Below are 15,638 nucleotides of genomic sequence, written 5' to 3'. Positions count from 1 at the left end.
ATCACCATCTCTCTCTCACAGCTGCTAAAGCCGACATTGTCACAATAACATTCAGACGACAAAGATAACGAACTATAAGTTTGCCCTTCCCGTCATCAAGGATCCACACTCCCACTTACAACATATTAGTGTGACATATTAGGTTAACACTGATATATGTAAAAATCTTTTACTTTCACATAAAGCCTACAATATAACAGTTGTCCAGCCCTTCTTGATGGAATCCAGCCCTGACAACAGGATAAGCTTTAAGATTTTATTTTGTCGTGGAATTTTATCGAAGAAGAGCCGGGAGAGGTATTCTCATTCACTCAGTAAGGTCGTTATTCATATTGCAATATGGTAAAAACGCCATCACCCATCTGTGCAGAAAAGTGAAAGCTGATTCAAAAGCAAGCAGGGAGAGCCCTTGTTTTATATCTTTTTTAAGCTGATGCAACACTTCAAGGACAGGCAAAGCAGTAATTTTCCATTACTTATACGTTTTTGCTTTTAGCAAAGAAGAGCAGTTACTCAAATAGTTTCTCATACTCCCTTCTTCAAGCAGCAGAGATAAACTTTATTAAAACATCCCATGCCCTTGACGGGTTGGGTGCTATCACACTTTGTTCTAAGTATCCAGCTGCTTCTGCAGCACAGCTCTGTCTGTAAACAACACTTTTAGGATAAAACACCTTTTCTCAGTAACTTTCCATTACAATTTCGCTTACAAAATACAATGGTTAAAGCTACAACATGTTTAAGAGCTGGGAACAAACAGTCCAAATTTTATCTAAAATAAAATAAGGGTTTGATTGTGTAACTAAGGGCTCTGCTGGTACAAAAACCAGCAGGTATGTGGGTGACCAGGACTGGGAATTCTGGCATAGGCAGCTTAAACAGGGTGCACCATGAAGTTCAATACAGTATTTTGTCATTAAATGAAACCATAATGTGGCCTGTCCATCTCTGTTGGTGCTTTAAGATCAGTATGTGGATTTGTTTGATCCAACCACAGAACTAGTATCTGTCAATTTCAGATAACCATTATGATATTACAGTGGTCTGATTTGTCCTCAATGTGACTGAGCATGTTTTGAAATTTGTTAACCTTTTGAAGGCAGTGATCGATCTCTGCTTAATCTTAACAGAACTCTGCTTAAAGTGTGTCAATACAGGCAGTAAGTTTTCCCAGTCATTGACCCTAGTGGTGCAAACCTTGTTAAGGGAGAACAGAATTGTACTGTTATCTTGTATTGCCTCACTGAATGGGCTCAAAGCCTTGATCTGCATTAAGTACTGTACCATGTTACTCTGGCATTCTGGCCCTGGTCCTTCATTAGTGCCAGTTGTTCCTGGATCGAAACCTGTTTAGGATGTTTTCCCGGTGGCATAGAATGATGAAAAGTTGACTTTTTCTTTCTCAAAAAGTTATTTCACATTCACCCCAGCTGTTTCTCTGTGGGGCAAACTAGCTGTTTTGCGGCAGCCAGTTACATCATCATTAACCTGTATCCCTTCGGTTTCTACTGCAGAACCTAACCACCTGGAGACTATGAACACCTGGAGCCTGCTTACAACTACTCTTATTCCAGGTGTTACCTGAGAATAAATACTTGGACCTGATAGAATTTAGGGCTCTGTCATTACATTTCAACACTGAGCCCCTTAAACTTTGTCACTGTATTTCCCTTGCTTGTTCCTGAATTCCACTTTGTTGGTCATCTGATCTCTGCTTGCTGTTTATTTTATCTCCTGAATAACCCCTCAGCATCGTTTACTGTATGTTCCTTGGATCTGGATTGTGCTTGTTTGGTACCTTGTCTTCAGGATCACCCCTTGGCTTTTTCTACAGCGTTTTCTCGACTCTGACCCTGACTCATTCCTTTGACCTATCTCCTGGATTCCCCACTGTGAATTACCTTACAGAGCCTACCTGACTACTAACTTGGACTGATACTCGACTGTGACTCTCAAATTCATCCTGCAGACTGAGTTCCCTGGTTCCCTAGCTAGCCACAGCACCACATCTGCATGCGTGGTGCATGGCTACTCAGCTTGCCTGTCAGCAAGCAGCCTGTGTATCATATCCAGAGTCTGTGCTCCCCATTCCCTCCAGTTTCAGTAATGTATAGCTCTAGCCCATTCTCAGCATGCTGCTGGTATGTTGCTCAACTTGAGTGCCTCTTGTTGAGCAAGTGAGATTCTCTCACGTTCCTGGATCGTGTCCCACCTCAGTAGCACGCCATTACAATAGTGTGTTGTAGTGGTAGAAATTATTCTTGGGACAACAAGCATATAGAGAATATTCACTTGAATAAATTGAACTAGATGTTTAAAAGAAAGCTCATCTGACTTTTAATATAAATAAAATCTTTAAAGCACTGGAGCTAAAGAACTGATGTTTTCAGTGGCTTATATACAAGTGAATCTACAGTATATCATTCATGGTAGATAATGTGATGACGCACATACAGTGTTTGGTAATTTTTCAGCTTCTCTAACCTTGGTTCTCTCACTTATATTTTGATATCCAAGAACATTTCCTCCTGTTATGTCTTCTACAGTATTCCTTTATTCTTTCCCGCACAAGACATTTGTATGCCATAGTCCATTTTAACCCTTTCACTACTCGACCTACCTGACCCAGTTCAGTAGTTTAACTAATAGTTCAGAAACTGTACTGAAATGCAAGTCTCAAAACAAGGAGACAGCAAGTAGTCTCAGTAACAAGTGGCCATCTTGGGCTGTGCATCACATGGCCCTCTCAACACAGTAAACAATTTTAATTATGTATTTTGCAGTCCCAAGTTGTACTCGGCCTTTTGGGAATAATAAATAAACTCCACTTTATTAAAACTACATTCCCCAGCTCTGCATTCAGTTTTGCCGAGAGGAGACTGACATCTTCATAATAAAGCAACGATCTCATTGTTGTTTCATAAATGTGAAATCAATAGCAAACTAAATTATTTATTTAATTCAATGAGAAGAATTTTTTTGACTCACAATTTTGTGAACTTTTTGATAGAAAACTAAATTTCCACAATCTCTTTGTGAGTGGCTAGAAGGTAATAGATACATTCTATTTTGGTAAATAAGCTCTTAAGCCCTTAAAATGAAAGAAAATAAAAAAAAATAATTTGCAAACTGATATTGTCCTTCCATATCACAGCTGTTGTAGTTAAAACTCAGGAGTAGTTTCGGCCATATACAGACAGTCTGGCACATTTCATGATAAAGTTATCTATATATTTTATCTGTTTTGAGGATAACACTCCAGAAAGTTCAAAGTTTCAAATGTGCTCACATTGCACTGATTTAGGAGGCAGTTTTCTTATAATTCAACATGTGTCCGTTTTTGACTGAACCTTATTTTTTTTAGATACTCAATGCCAAAGCCCACAATACAAATTAAAAAAAACCAACTAATGACTCATACACAGCGTAAAACTAAAACAGTCATTAACAATCTACTGTATTTGGCAGCTATGTTTACTTTGTTTACAGTTATGCCATAAGCACTATTTCTGAATTGTTGCTAAATCTTTGTTTATAAGAAAAATATTTTCTATAAATCGGTGTATTATAAGAAAACACTATTAAAATAAACCTTCTTTACAGGAGAATCTGGTAATTAAACTATGCAAAACAAACTGCATTCCCTTTAAGTATATTCACAGAGATGAAACCGTGAGCTGCATTTCAGAGGCATTATTAGGTATTCTAGGATTAACTTTATTTTCATTCATTTTTGGCAAAATTCCTTTTTTCAAAGAAACGTTCAATGGATGACAGAAATGTAACGGATTACAGATTAGAAGCACAAAAAACAAAACATAAATAATACAGAATTGCAATGAACTGCAAAGAATGTACTGTTTGAACAGTCTGGGGAAAATGTAGATGTAATAAGCAGAGTGTAACAAAATTACTGTACATGCATTAAATGGGAGAGTAACAGCAGAGCAGCACAACCACACTGCTTCAGGGTTGATCAATTGGGTATCAGCTGAGCAGGCGCTGAGTTTTGTGGAGGTGCTAAGAAACAGGAATAACTCTGTTGTCTAGATGTAGTTGGCTATACTATAGGGGAATGAGAGGAAAGGAGAAAGCATACGAGATAGCAAAAACATCAAAGTAAAAATGTTGAAAAAACGAATTTCATCACACAGAAAAAAAAATACACTCAGTTCCCATGAACCAAAACCAAGAACTATTTTGTCAAAAATTTTGCACAGGTCTGTAACAATCTTTAAAACAAAATATTGCTCACATCCATTTAAATTCATCATCGCCTGTTTGAATGTTAAAGGGTATTTTAAATGAATAATGCTACATTTTGACATTAATTTAGTTCCATTTTAAATACAACTACTGACTTCCAATTATTTTTCACTGATCTCTGCACTGTTTAAGAAAGATTCTGACCTAATAACGATTGATGTAAAGTATTATTACATTGTACAATTACTGCATGCACTGGAAATCATTATTTATCTATTCATTTTATTATTCCTCAGCTTCCTACAGGTACTTATAAAGTGTTACATCCACAATTTTAGTATCGCATTTATTAATGAATCTGGATTTTATTGAATTTCCTTTTGATACAGGAAATTCATGCAGTTTTTAACTTCACTGATTTTCCCACATTAATCTCTGACTAGCCAACATAAATATTGCTTGCAACATTGGGCAATTAACATGCTACAGAGTCTTAACAAATTTTAAATTTCATAATAAATTATTCAAACCAATTTTTTTCATAGTTTAGACATGACTGTATATCCCCAATAAAACAAACTTAAACCTCCCAAGAGGAGTGTACTTTCAGTTTGCATTTATTATTTATAGATGGGGATCATTTTTTATGTCTGTAAATGTATTCAAATTAAAAGCTTATGCTCAGATTATTGAGGGATTGTTGCTGCAGAGCTTTATATCTTGAGTTTGGAGATTGTGTCCTTTTGTTAAATTAAGATACAGAGAGAAGGTGATTTGTGCATTTTAGCTTTTACCTGTCTTTTGTTTCTATAGCAGAATAATGAAAGTCACCCATGAAGCTGAACTAAAATAAAGTTTTCAGCACTTTGTCAGTAATATTAAGCTATTTATTTAACAGTAGTCTTTTATTGTTATATATTTACTGTCAGGGATAAGAACATATGTAGTACGTCCTTGTTGCTTAAGATAAAAACACAAAGCTAAAACTACTGTTGACAATATTTTATATATAGTATGTATACTGTATATATTTAGTTGCAAAGGAACAAGTAATAAGTTTATTCTATGCTGAAAAGAGAAGAAAGAAACACAACGTTGTGTTTTCTTTCTTCTCTTTTCAGTTTGGAATAAACCTATTACTTGTTCCTTTGCAGCCTGATGCAGCTACCCACCTGAACTATATATTTAGTTTACTTCTATAGGAAACTCACTGAACTGAAATTAAAGTATTGTCACTTAAACTTGGGTTTATGAAAATTACTTCTTTTGAGAGAGCAAATACTCAGGTTACAGATGGCTGGATAGGAAAAAATGTTGTTTACAATGAATTTCTGAGAAGTGTGAAAGAGCTCCTTAAGTTTACTTGTATAAAGCACGTGCAAAGTAGATTAAACATATCAATGCTATCAACTGACTAAAATCATATAGCTGTTTTTACAAATTAAAGCTCATTTAGGCATTGATGTCATAGCGCCAAAGAAAAATAGCTTATTCCTGATTATCTGTGAGGAGATAATGGGACTATAAACTATCAAGCTTTCTCTACCCAGGCGTGCATGGTACAAATTCCCATTAATTCCAAGACTTGCTTAATCAGTGGGAAAAAAATTAAATCAAGGGGAAAACAGCAAAAAGTAATTGTCAGACTTTCTGCAATTAGACATGCTGTTTTCAAATTCATTTTTAATTTCCACTATAGTGAAAGTCACTTTGAAGCCTTTTTGCAGATTGCAGTGTTGGTATTCTGATTACCATATTGAGTTAAATAGGCAGATATTTGAAATTTTAGTGTAAGATCTTGGATAATGTAAATAGATATAAATTAAACATAAACTGCTGCTGTTGATGAAGCAAGGCATCATGTGGATGTCAGATATTTCTGTTAGAGTCAGAGCCTTAAACCTTTTAAATCAGAACAACTCTCAGTGAGATTCCCACCTCAGTTATAAAACTACAAATGGTCCTAGAAATATGTTTTCAACTTCTGTCGCTTCTGTCACTCTGCCATTCAAACCCTCATTAGAGTTCCTCTGTTCATTAGGGCACAGTCCTCCCTATAAATAGGTAAATACTCTCTTCTCTGCACACTGCAGTGATTGAATCTCTCAAGCACTTCATGCTACAATATACAGTTTAGTAATTTCTTTGAATTGTGATAATAATTCAAAGAGATGGCAAATATGAAGCATACTTAATACTTTGGCTTCAACTTGCCTGGCTGAAGAAGACAGTGCTGGTTGGAAATCAGTGGTGTCACTTGAGTTAGGAAACAAATACTGCAATGGTGATGTTGTGTAGCAGGGAGGGGTGCTTGAAAAGATGCACACAGCACTGTCTGCAGCTAGGGAGCCAGAGCAGAAAAGCAGAAGTGCAAGATGAGAATTTGACTTTTTCTCAAACTTCTGTTTACAGAAACACCATCTCAGGAGTTCAGTCAAATTCTAATGAAGAAACAAGCCAACAAATATGAAGTGATTGTGTACTTACTTCTTTAGCTTTAACTCACTTGACTGAGTAAATGATGGGGTGGTCAGAAATGAGCTGTGTCACATCTCTAGAAAAGAATAAACAAATAAAGGATGTAGGTTTCAGGCACCGAGCTAAAAGCCAGTAGGTTTGGCTGCAGTTTTGCCAAAACCAACCAGAATGTGCAGGTAGTATGGAATGAAAAAGAAATGCTTATGATGAAACCATGAGCTTGTTTGATCGAGTGGATTTGGATATGCAGTGAATGAAAAGCACATACTGTATGATGCTGACAGAATGTGAGTCAGCAAACAGGTGGCAGCACAAACAGCAGTGGCTAGTTGGAGATTGGAACTCTGATGTGGACTGCAAATGACACTGCAGTGACACGAAAAAGCTGCCTAACATGGAGGCAGGAAGAGAGCTACTACTTGCTTATGTTTGCCAGATGGAAGGAGAGAGTATTGCAAGCAGAATCCCCCAAAGAAGAAGGAATATCAGCTACATATGAGGCTGAAAGGTGTTTAGGAGGGGGAAGTGTCAATGGGCCTTTACTGCACCAGTTGGACACAAACAGAAGAAGGGGAGGAAACCATAGCTATAGACCAGAAGCACTAGGGACAGTGTGGGTTATAAACAAGGAAGCCCAGATCTGATGTAGACTAACACCTGTTTGGAGGAGTAAGAGTCAGCTCCTGTGGGAAAAGATCAACTCTTAAATGGGACTCAAAATTTCTATCAACCCTGTACCAGTATTTGAACTTCTCATTCAGGTGGGTCACGTGGATCTCTGCAGAAGGAAAAAAAATGCTCATTGGGAGAATGTTGGATTCATTGCCATTCTCATAAGCTGGTACTTCTTCCAAGCTGTTTAGTCATGAGTAAGAGGAAAGGACATTGGGAACAGGTAGCACGTAAACCAAGAGTCTAAACAAACACAAAAACCATCATGGCATTTTTTAGCATTTTCATTCCATCTGAGTTTTAGAGCTCACAAAACAAGTGAAACCATGACAACAAGCACACCATGACTGGGAACCATTGATTTAAGACATACATACAGTATCACAAAGGGCTGTGTATGAGCAGCAAAGTGTGTTTGTAACATTTTTGACAAGGAAGATATGTAATATTAAATCAAAGAGTAAACATCTTAGTGTTACCAGTGCTATTTGGTAATATATTATTGGTGGTGAAACTAAATGTTAAGGTGAAGAAAGGACTTCTCACGACACCCAGTGGGGATCTTTTTTAATTTTATTTTGAGATTATAGGATGAATAAGTGTGGACAGGCCAATTTGTTATCCTCATCTCACAGTTATTAAAAAGGTATGTGAAATACAGAGCTGTCTACAATGTTTTTCCCAGTAGAGATTCAGTCCAGTTTAATCAATATTTCCTTTTTTGTTTTAAGATTTGTAGGAAGTGTTCTTCAGGGACAGGTTATCCAGCATCAGATTTATGAATAGCAGAAGAAGAACAAAAGGAAAGGCCTTTGGGAGCAGAGAAAGATTTTCTCCACAGCTTTAATGAAGGTTGCTGATAAAGGAGCTACCACCCATATACACAGGTGGTTGTTGGCTGATGTGGTTGTTCCCAAGTATAGCACAGACCATTTTGGAAGAAGAGGCTCAATAATAAGGATGTCAGGCAACATCCTGAGAAATGTATTAGCCTACATAGGATTAGTAATTATTTATTTCATCAAAATTGTTTTTCTTACTGTAGAGAGAACTTGTAATAAGTTTCAATCCATTTATTGTAAAGCCTTTTTTAATTTTTAATGGGACTGCATACTTTTAGACATAAATATAAATAAGGTTGTACATTTTTTTCTTTTGTGGAGCCATGGTTTGCTTTCAACAAAAAAAAAATTAGATGGGCTTTTATTTTGAAAGTTGTGAGCCATTGTTTGGAAATTGGTGAAACTCCTACAGTATATCTCCTGTAATATTCATATTCCATACAACCATTCCTTAATTGACTTAACAGTAGTGACTGTTTCGGGCAGGCAAAACGGACAATGCCAATCCAGGGGTTAAACAAAAAACTGGCATGACAACGCATTTTATTGTTTTTGCCACAAAAAATAAATCAAGTAAACAGACTTTGGTATTTTGTGGCTTGTTAATCTTTCTCTGTCTCTCAGTGACCCGCTGAATCGGTTAAGCTCATTAGTTTTTTTTCCCTCTGAGCTTTGTTCACTCCTCCTTGGAGTCTGGGCATCTTCTCTTGAAAGTCCTGATGTTCAAGGTCCTCAGCCCTTTCCTGGCCATTGCGCAACCCTGATGAAAGGTAACATTTTTATAAAGAGGCTTAGATACCAAAGCATTAAACCCAAACAGCTACATCATCTCTTATCAAAATTTAGCTGACTGCCTGTCTCAGTCACTTTTTTTACCTAAATGTACAGTATTATTTTACAATTATTGTATTTCTAACAAGGGAAACTTTAGGATAGTTTCATAATTCCAGATGAAGTTATTTATGGAACATTGTTTTGATGTGGAAAATCATGACTTATTCTCAGAAGAGTTCAATAAAATAAAATAAATGTTAAACTGTGTGTGACTATGCAAGTGTGTTTTGCTGTTGAAACATGTTTCTTGGGATAATTCTGGAACCTTCAGGACAAGATACTTGGAACAGGCTACAAGCAGCCAGAGGAGCATGCTGAGCAAAATACTAGCTTAATAATCAGGGATGTCCAATGTTGGTCCTGTAGTTTCTGTATGTCTGCAGGTTTTCATTCTAACACAGGTGCCGCTGCTTTGGAGAGACTTTAAAACATGCAGACATATCAGGTCTCCAAAACCAGAATAGGATACCCCAGTTTAAAAAAATACACAATTATTGTTATGCACGGGTGAGCCAGGGATCGAAACCCATGGTCTCTTCGGAAACCAGGCTCATTTGCATAAGGAATCTGTTGGCTGTACCAACTTGCTCAGACCAATTGTCCCAACCGCCAGCCTCTAATTGTCAGGTGCTAATTAATTAAACCCAGGACATATAAACCCTAATATGCCACTGATAAGTGCTCTGTCATTGAGATACATCCAGCCTAGATAGTCTTTTCAGCACTACAAACTCACGTCTCTGAAGAACACCCGGATTGAGTCCTGCCCAAGAGATTCTCTGTCTCGAATCCTATGCCTGTCTGCCCCCTGTCTGTTACAGCAAAGCAGCTGACCAGTGGCACCGATCCAAATCTCCTGCCTGCAACCTTTACGGTGTTGCAGCCAATCTGCCCTGGCCTTGACTACTTTCACGGATCTGTCCTGTCCTCCAACGCTTTCCGTTCTGCTTCGGCAATTTCCTTCAGGTCTAGTCTGTCTATAAGCCTTCACTGGGCTCAAGCTATTGGATTCTCCAGCCTGTCAGCAAGATGCAGCTTTCTTCTTCTACTTGCCACCTCCTAACAATTATCACATATTGTTTTATATGAACCAAACTGGTGAAAAGACCACTGACCACTTAAGTTGTATGTTATTTAACTTTCCTCTTCTTGCTGCTTTTCTGTGTTTATGTTGTGGTGTTTCCTAAATGTCTTTGTTTTGGAGGATATATACAAATAAGCATGTCATTGTACTTGTGTGTATAACAAATAAACTGAACTGAAATACTGACAATTCTTCAATTGTGTGAACAATATCACTTTAATAAAATTGATATATTTCTTGGGTGCAGAGAAAGTAAAAGTTAAACAAAACCTGGTACGCACACATATTCTAGGTGTCAAAAGGTGACACGCATCAGACGATAATTTACAGATCCAAGTGACGTGATCAACAAACATAGAATAAAATGTACTTTAACAAAGAAAGTGCTTGTAGATCAGCTCTCTGTTTTTGCATTCAAATTCATACATTCTCTTATCTTTGTCATTGTTAAATCCCAGCTGTCACTCAGAGCGTTTCCACAGAAGAGAACACAACATCAGGAAACGGGAGTCAGAAGGGAGGGTTTTCAAAAGCTTATTTCAACCTTGGAGGCTGGTGAGATGTCAGAGGATGCAGCTCATGTAAATGCAAGATGAACAGCAAGTTCACATGGAGGCCAACTGCAGCTGAAATCAAAAGAGATGCAAATCAGACACATAAACTGGGATGCCAGAACACCAGTCATTTTTTTTTATCGTTTGCTGTACTTATCTACAGCGTAGGAACTACATTATTACAAGGATCACCTGCAGCTTCAGTGCTCTCTTGTGGATTTGATGTTTAGGTCTAGTCTGATATCAGGACATTTGTCATTATAATGGTGACATGTGCTGGGATTTTCTTTGTATCTTGAAGAGAACTGTCAGTTGCAGTGTATTAGAAAAGCATGTTACCTGAAGGTACAGGTCAGATGTTTATTTATTTTTGTTGCTGTTGTTTTTACATGGAAAAGGCTTGGGTCTCTTCATGCATCACCAATGAAGCAAATAAGATCTTATACATTACTACAGGCATTTTGGCTTTAAAAGTGAGGACTGACACTAGGTTCTGTTTATCTGTGTATATCCTGTGAAATTCAGTTGTAGTATTAGTTTTCCTTGGAAAAATTGCCTAATTGTTAAATCCACTTCATCACTAGTGATTTATGATGACACCATATACATATATTGTACCAAATAACTGATCTTTATTGTTGCAGAATCTGCACTGATCAAGGTTCCCCAACAAAGTTCAGCATGCACGTACAATAAACAGTAGGAGTAAATCTATTCAATAAACATTTCATCTTCCAAGATAAAAAAAAACACTGATGTATTTAATTGGTTTATTTGTTCATCTTTTTTATTGAAACACCAGAACTCTTTAATCCATCTGAAACAGAACATTATAAGATTGAACATTTTTGGATTTATTATTTAAAATTAATAATGGTTTAGTTTAATAGTATGTGGGGCGGGGGGCAGTGGGATCCTAAATCCCTACTATTCCAAAATTAATTTCTTCCTCTGACAGTGTCTGTAATAGAGTTCTTGAGCACGCCAGCTGTGAAGATTGTCCTGTGAGAAAATTAACAGTATCCCATTGATTGGATGACAATCCGCAGTGCTCATACTGTATTTATATACTGGGTACAATACTGTAATGGCATTCTATTCCTGCTTTGAGAAATTCTTGCACTTACTGTATACTGTATACTCAATACAGGTATATTTAAATAGAATGCTTATTTTTAATATTTTGAAGATGGTTTAGCATCCTGTTCTGTAGTTTAAATTGAACAATTATACAATTATCCTTTAATTCAGAAAAAAAGCTGGTATTTGACATCTTTTCAAAAGAATATATTTTCAGTTTGGCATGATAATCCAATGCAGTTCAAAGAATGGCTGTTTAAGAAGAAAGTCCTGTTTCTCTATTTAGATGATCATTCTGATTTCGTGAAAGCAGAAAGGATATCAACATCTTGCCTTGCCTGAATGGTTGCTCTACACACTAACAAACAGGAGTAATTTATTTGGCTATTTACAAAATCTGATATCACTGAATTGCTTCTTCTAAACCTTATAATTTCAGGTGATGATCTATGTAAGGCTTTAGCTTAAATCTTATACTGTAATTACCTTTTAAGACAGGGACAATTAATTCCAGGAGGATATGATAATTCACTGACTTCAGATATTCTTGTGTTATATTTATTATGAAGTTGTGCTATATTTATTATGAAGTTGAACAGAAGTGTACAAACTAAAATAATGAAAAAAAATGTGCTACAGTATACAGATATACAAGGTTTAAATGTTTTTTTTTCCTGGTGAAATTGAATTAAAATTATTTACATTTATAGAAAAAGGTGGTAATTTAAATTCTGCACCAGATTTCCACACTTGGCAGCAGATGCATTGTTTCTAAGTGTAAAAGTATTCTGACTTTTTTTAAAAAAACATAAATTGCAATAATTCACTGACAAAACTCACAACATACTGTGTATTATACAGCAGGTGTTGGTGTTAGTGTTGGCATACAGTATGTTTTTTTTAATTATTGTATCACTTGTTTTTTTAGGTATAAGAAATTAAGGACGTGTACAATATTTAATATAGTAAGAAGTAAAGCATTTTTCACCAGTTCATACTTATCTAGTATCACGTTAATTCATTTTGTGAGACTAAGGTGCGTTTTAGACCTCTAGGCTAGCTCTAACTACAGGTTAGCTTCTAAGGAGCACATTTATTTTGGGTGGGTAGTTGCGTCAGCATGCGTAGGCTGCAAAGGAACAAGTAATAGGTTTATTCCATGCTGAAAAAAAGAAGAAAGAGAACACAACGTTTCACGTGTCACACCTGAAGAAGGCTCCACATTTATTTTGTGTTGGGTAGACTAATTTATAGACCAGCATACATGCAGTCTATTGTTTTATGTCTAAGATTTAAATCTCAAGGTCTCAAATCTCAAACAACAGAGTTGTCAAACAACTCTTAACGCTTGACAATTCGAGTACGTGATAAAATGACGTACTGTATTGTTAAACCGGTAGGAAACTTACGGAACGTCTTATGGATTCGCTGGTACTTTAATATCTTTCAATAGTGTTTGTTTTAGTTTTTTTAACTGACAGCAAAACTTTGTCCCTACTTCTTACAAGTTGCAATTCAAACTCCACTGAGAGAAAATTAAGAGGTTGCAGAATGCTGAATCACCCCCAAATGAAATTAAAAGGGGGTTGTACACTGATGCATGCAGCACTGTTAGTTACTATAATTGATATATTACACAAGAGGGGAAGACTAGTTTCCTGATACATCAGCATAACCTTAGGCAATAGAATATTTATTAACAAGTGCTTAAGTAAACAACTGCATCCAAATAAGCTGAGTAACATCCTGTCTTAAACACTCCCTTGGTGTTTTTGCATTAGTTTGTTAGAGTTATTAAAATTTCACTCCACCACAACACCTGGAAGTCAAATGCCTCCTCGGTGTCTTGTAATGAAAAACAAAATAAACATGTAAATAATTAATTAGGAATCAAGCTCATTGCCGAGGAACCTTTTCTTTATTTAGACAACCCTTGGCATCATATATTCAAACCCTAAACATGAATGTACCCTATCAGATCTTCACCTATAAATACTACACAAGTTACTTTCAGGTTTTACAATGGTGTTATTGTAAAGAACAATGATTGTTCCTGGTAAATGTAACACATGACCAGGTGGACATTAGTTTATACTGAATCATACTGTATTTCTACTAAATAAACCCTAGTGGAAATTGCAGTGAAACAGGATCAACAGATGTACATTTCAGAATGTTTCAACATCCAAATGCTGGTAAGCAGGCTTACACCAGTTCATAGTAATAAATATCAGTTCAGAATATTATAATACCAGTCTCTAATTTCTATCGGAACCCATTGGAATTTCCACTAGAATTAATTCAGATCATTTGTTTTTTGCAGTCTGGGACACCCTAAAAACACTATTCAGTTTTTAAAGGGAAAGCAAAAAATGTTTATGTTGTTTATTTCTCTTGAGGGAATTTGTGCAAAGCTGAATTAAAAGGTCTATAAGACAGTTCTGCATTCCAGCACTGTGAGATGCTCACAACCCATTTAATATTCATATTCCCTTATGTATAAATGTGTGTGAAAATACAGTATCAATAAGTAATATGTTATAACTTAAAGAACATGCTTTGTGCTATGTGCCTACCTACAGTTGCCCATAGCAAAATGTCTACCTTGCCTTGACAGTTCACCAATAAATGAGCTATAATAACCTCTATATGAAAATAATCTGCACCATTTTTATCGAATATTTCTAGAGTAGTTGATTTCTTATTGTTTTTCCTTGAGATACAATTGTGGTTAATGGAAAATTGCCTAAAGGAACTATAGGCAATGCTATCTCTGATCATGAAGCTGAATACAGCTTTACTCAACAAATACAACTTCATTCATTGTATCATACATTTTATATCAACCACAGTTTCATTAGTTTGTCATCCAGTTCATCCCGCAAACAAAAATCAAAACAAAAATGCAGAGGCGGTAATGTACAGTACATTACACTGAAATGATAACGTCATGCTCGCTCCTACTGGCGTACTGCAGAGGGAGCTAGCATTGACATGGCAGCTTGCCATGCAGTATGCTGTGGAGTGCAGTCTGACAGGAAGCTTGATTCACCTGTATGCTATTGCCATCTGGCTGTCTCAGATGAATCTTAAAATGATACGGCTTTTTGAGAGCAGAGCATGCTCATTGTTTGCTAAACCTGTTACACCACAGCTAGATGAAGCTGCAGCTGTGGTCACTGACAGGCAAGAATCCAGCTGCAGGGATTGCAGGTTGAAAGCACCTGGGACTGGTGACAGCCAAGGATGAACAGAGATGAGATGGAGTTATGGTAGACAGGGATCAGGCTGTATGGAAGGTAATCACTGCAGAAGAGTGGACTGTTACGAAACCAGACTCCACTAGAGTGGCTCTAATCTGAGCTTCTGTGTTTTAGGAAATCTGCAGTGTCCAGGTAGTCAGATTTCAGGTTACGAGCTTCAGGATTCAAACTTCTGATTTCAGATTTCAGGCTGATGCATCTTACAGGTCAGTACTAAACTAAGCACTCCTGTAAGTAACTCAATATCAGAGCACCATTCCAGTGGCGGTTTGAGGGTTATAAAGAGATGTGAATTGGAGGATTGATTGGCAGATTGATGTGATGATTGATAGAGTGACAAACAGCCCAAGCATGTTATGAGAAAACCCCTCGGTGTCCAGGGCAACTGAGGACTGCACACTACCACTCTCCCAGGCATGACAATACCTTTGTAGAGCAGAACCCACAACAGAAATTACCTGAAATTACTGTAGGTTTATTGAAGTATGTGTAATTTATCGGTATTTGCAATTAATTTTTCAATCTGAAGTTGTATATATAGCTACAAAAATCCATTTACTACCACATTTTTTTTAGATATCACATGAGTATTTTAGATGTTACTAGAAAAGATAGTGATAGCAGA

This window comes from Atractosteus spatula, chromosome 4 (genome assembly GCF_055471065.1).
Source record: "Atractosteus spatula isolate fAtrSpa1 chromosome 4, fAtrSpa1.hap1, whole genome shotgun sequence".
Lineage (NCBI taxonomy): Eukaryota > Metazoa > Chordata > Actinopteri > Semionotiformes > Lepisosteidae > Atractosteus > Atractosteus spatula.
The sequence above is the reverse complement of the archived record's forward strand: the minus strand, read 5'-3'. Positions refer to the sequence as shown.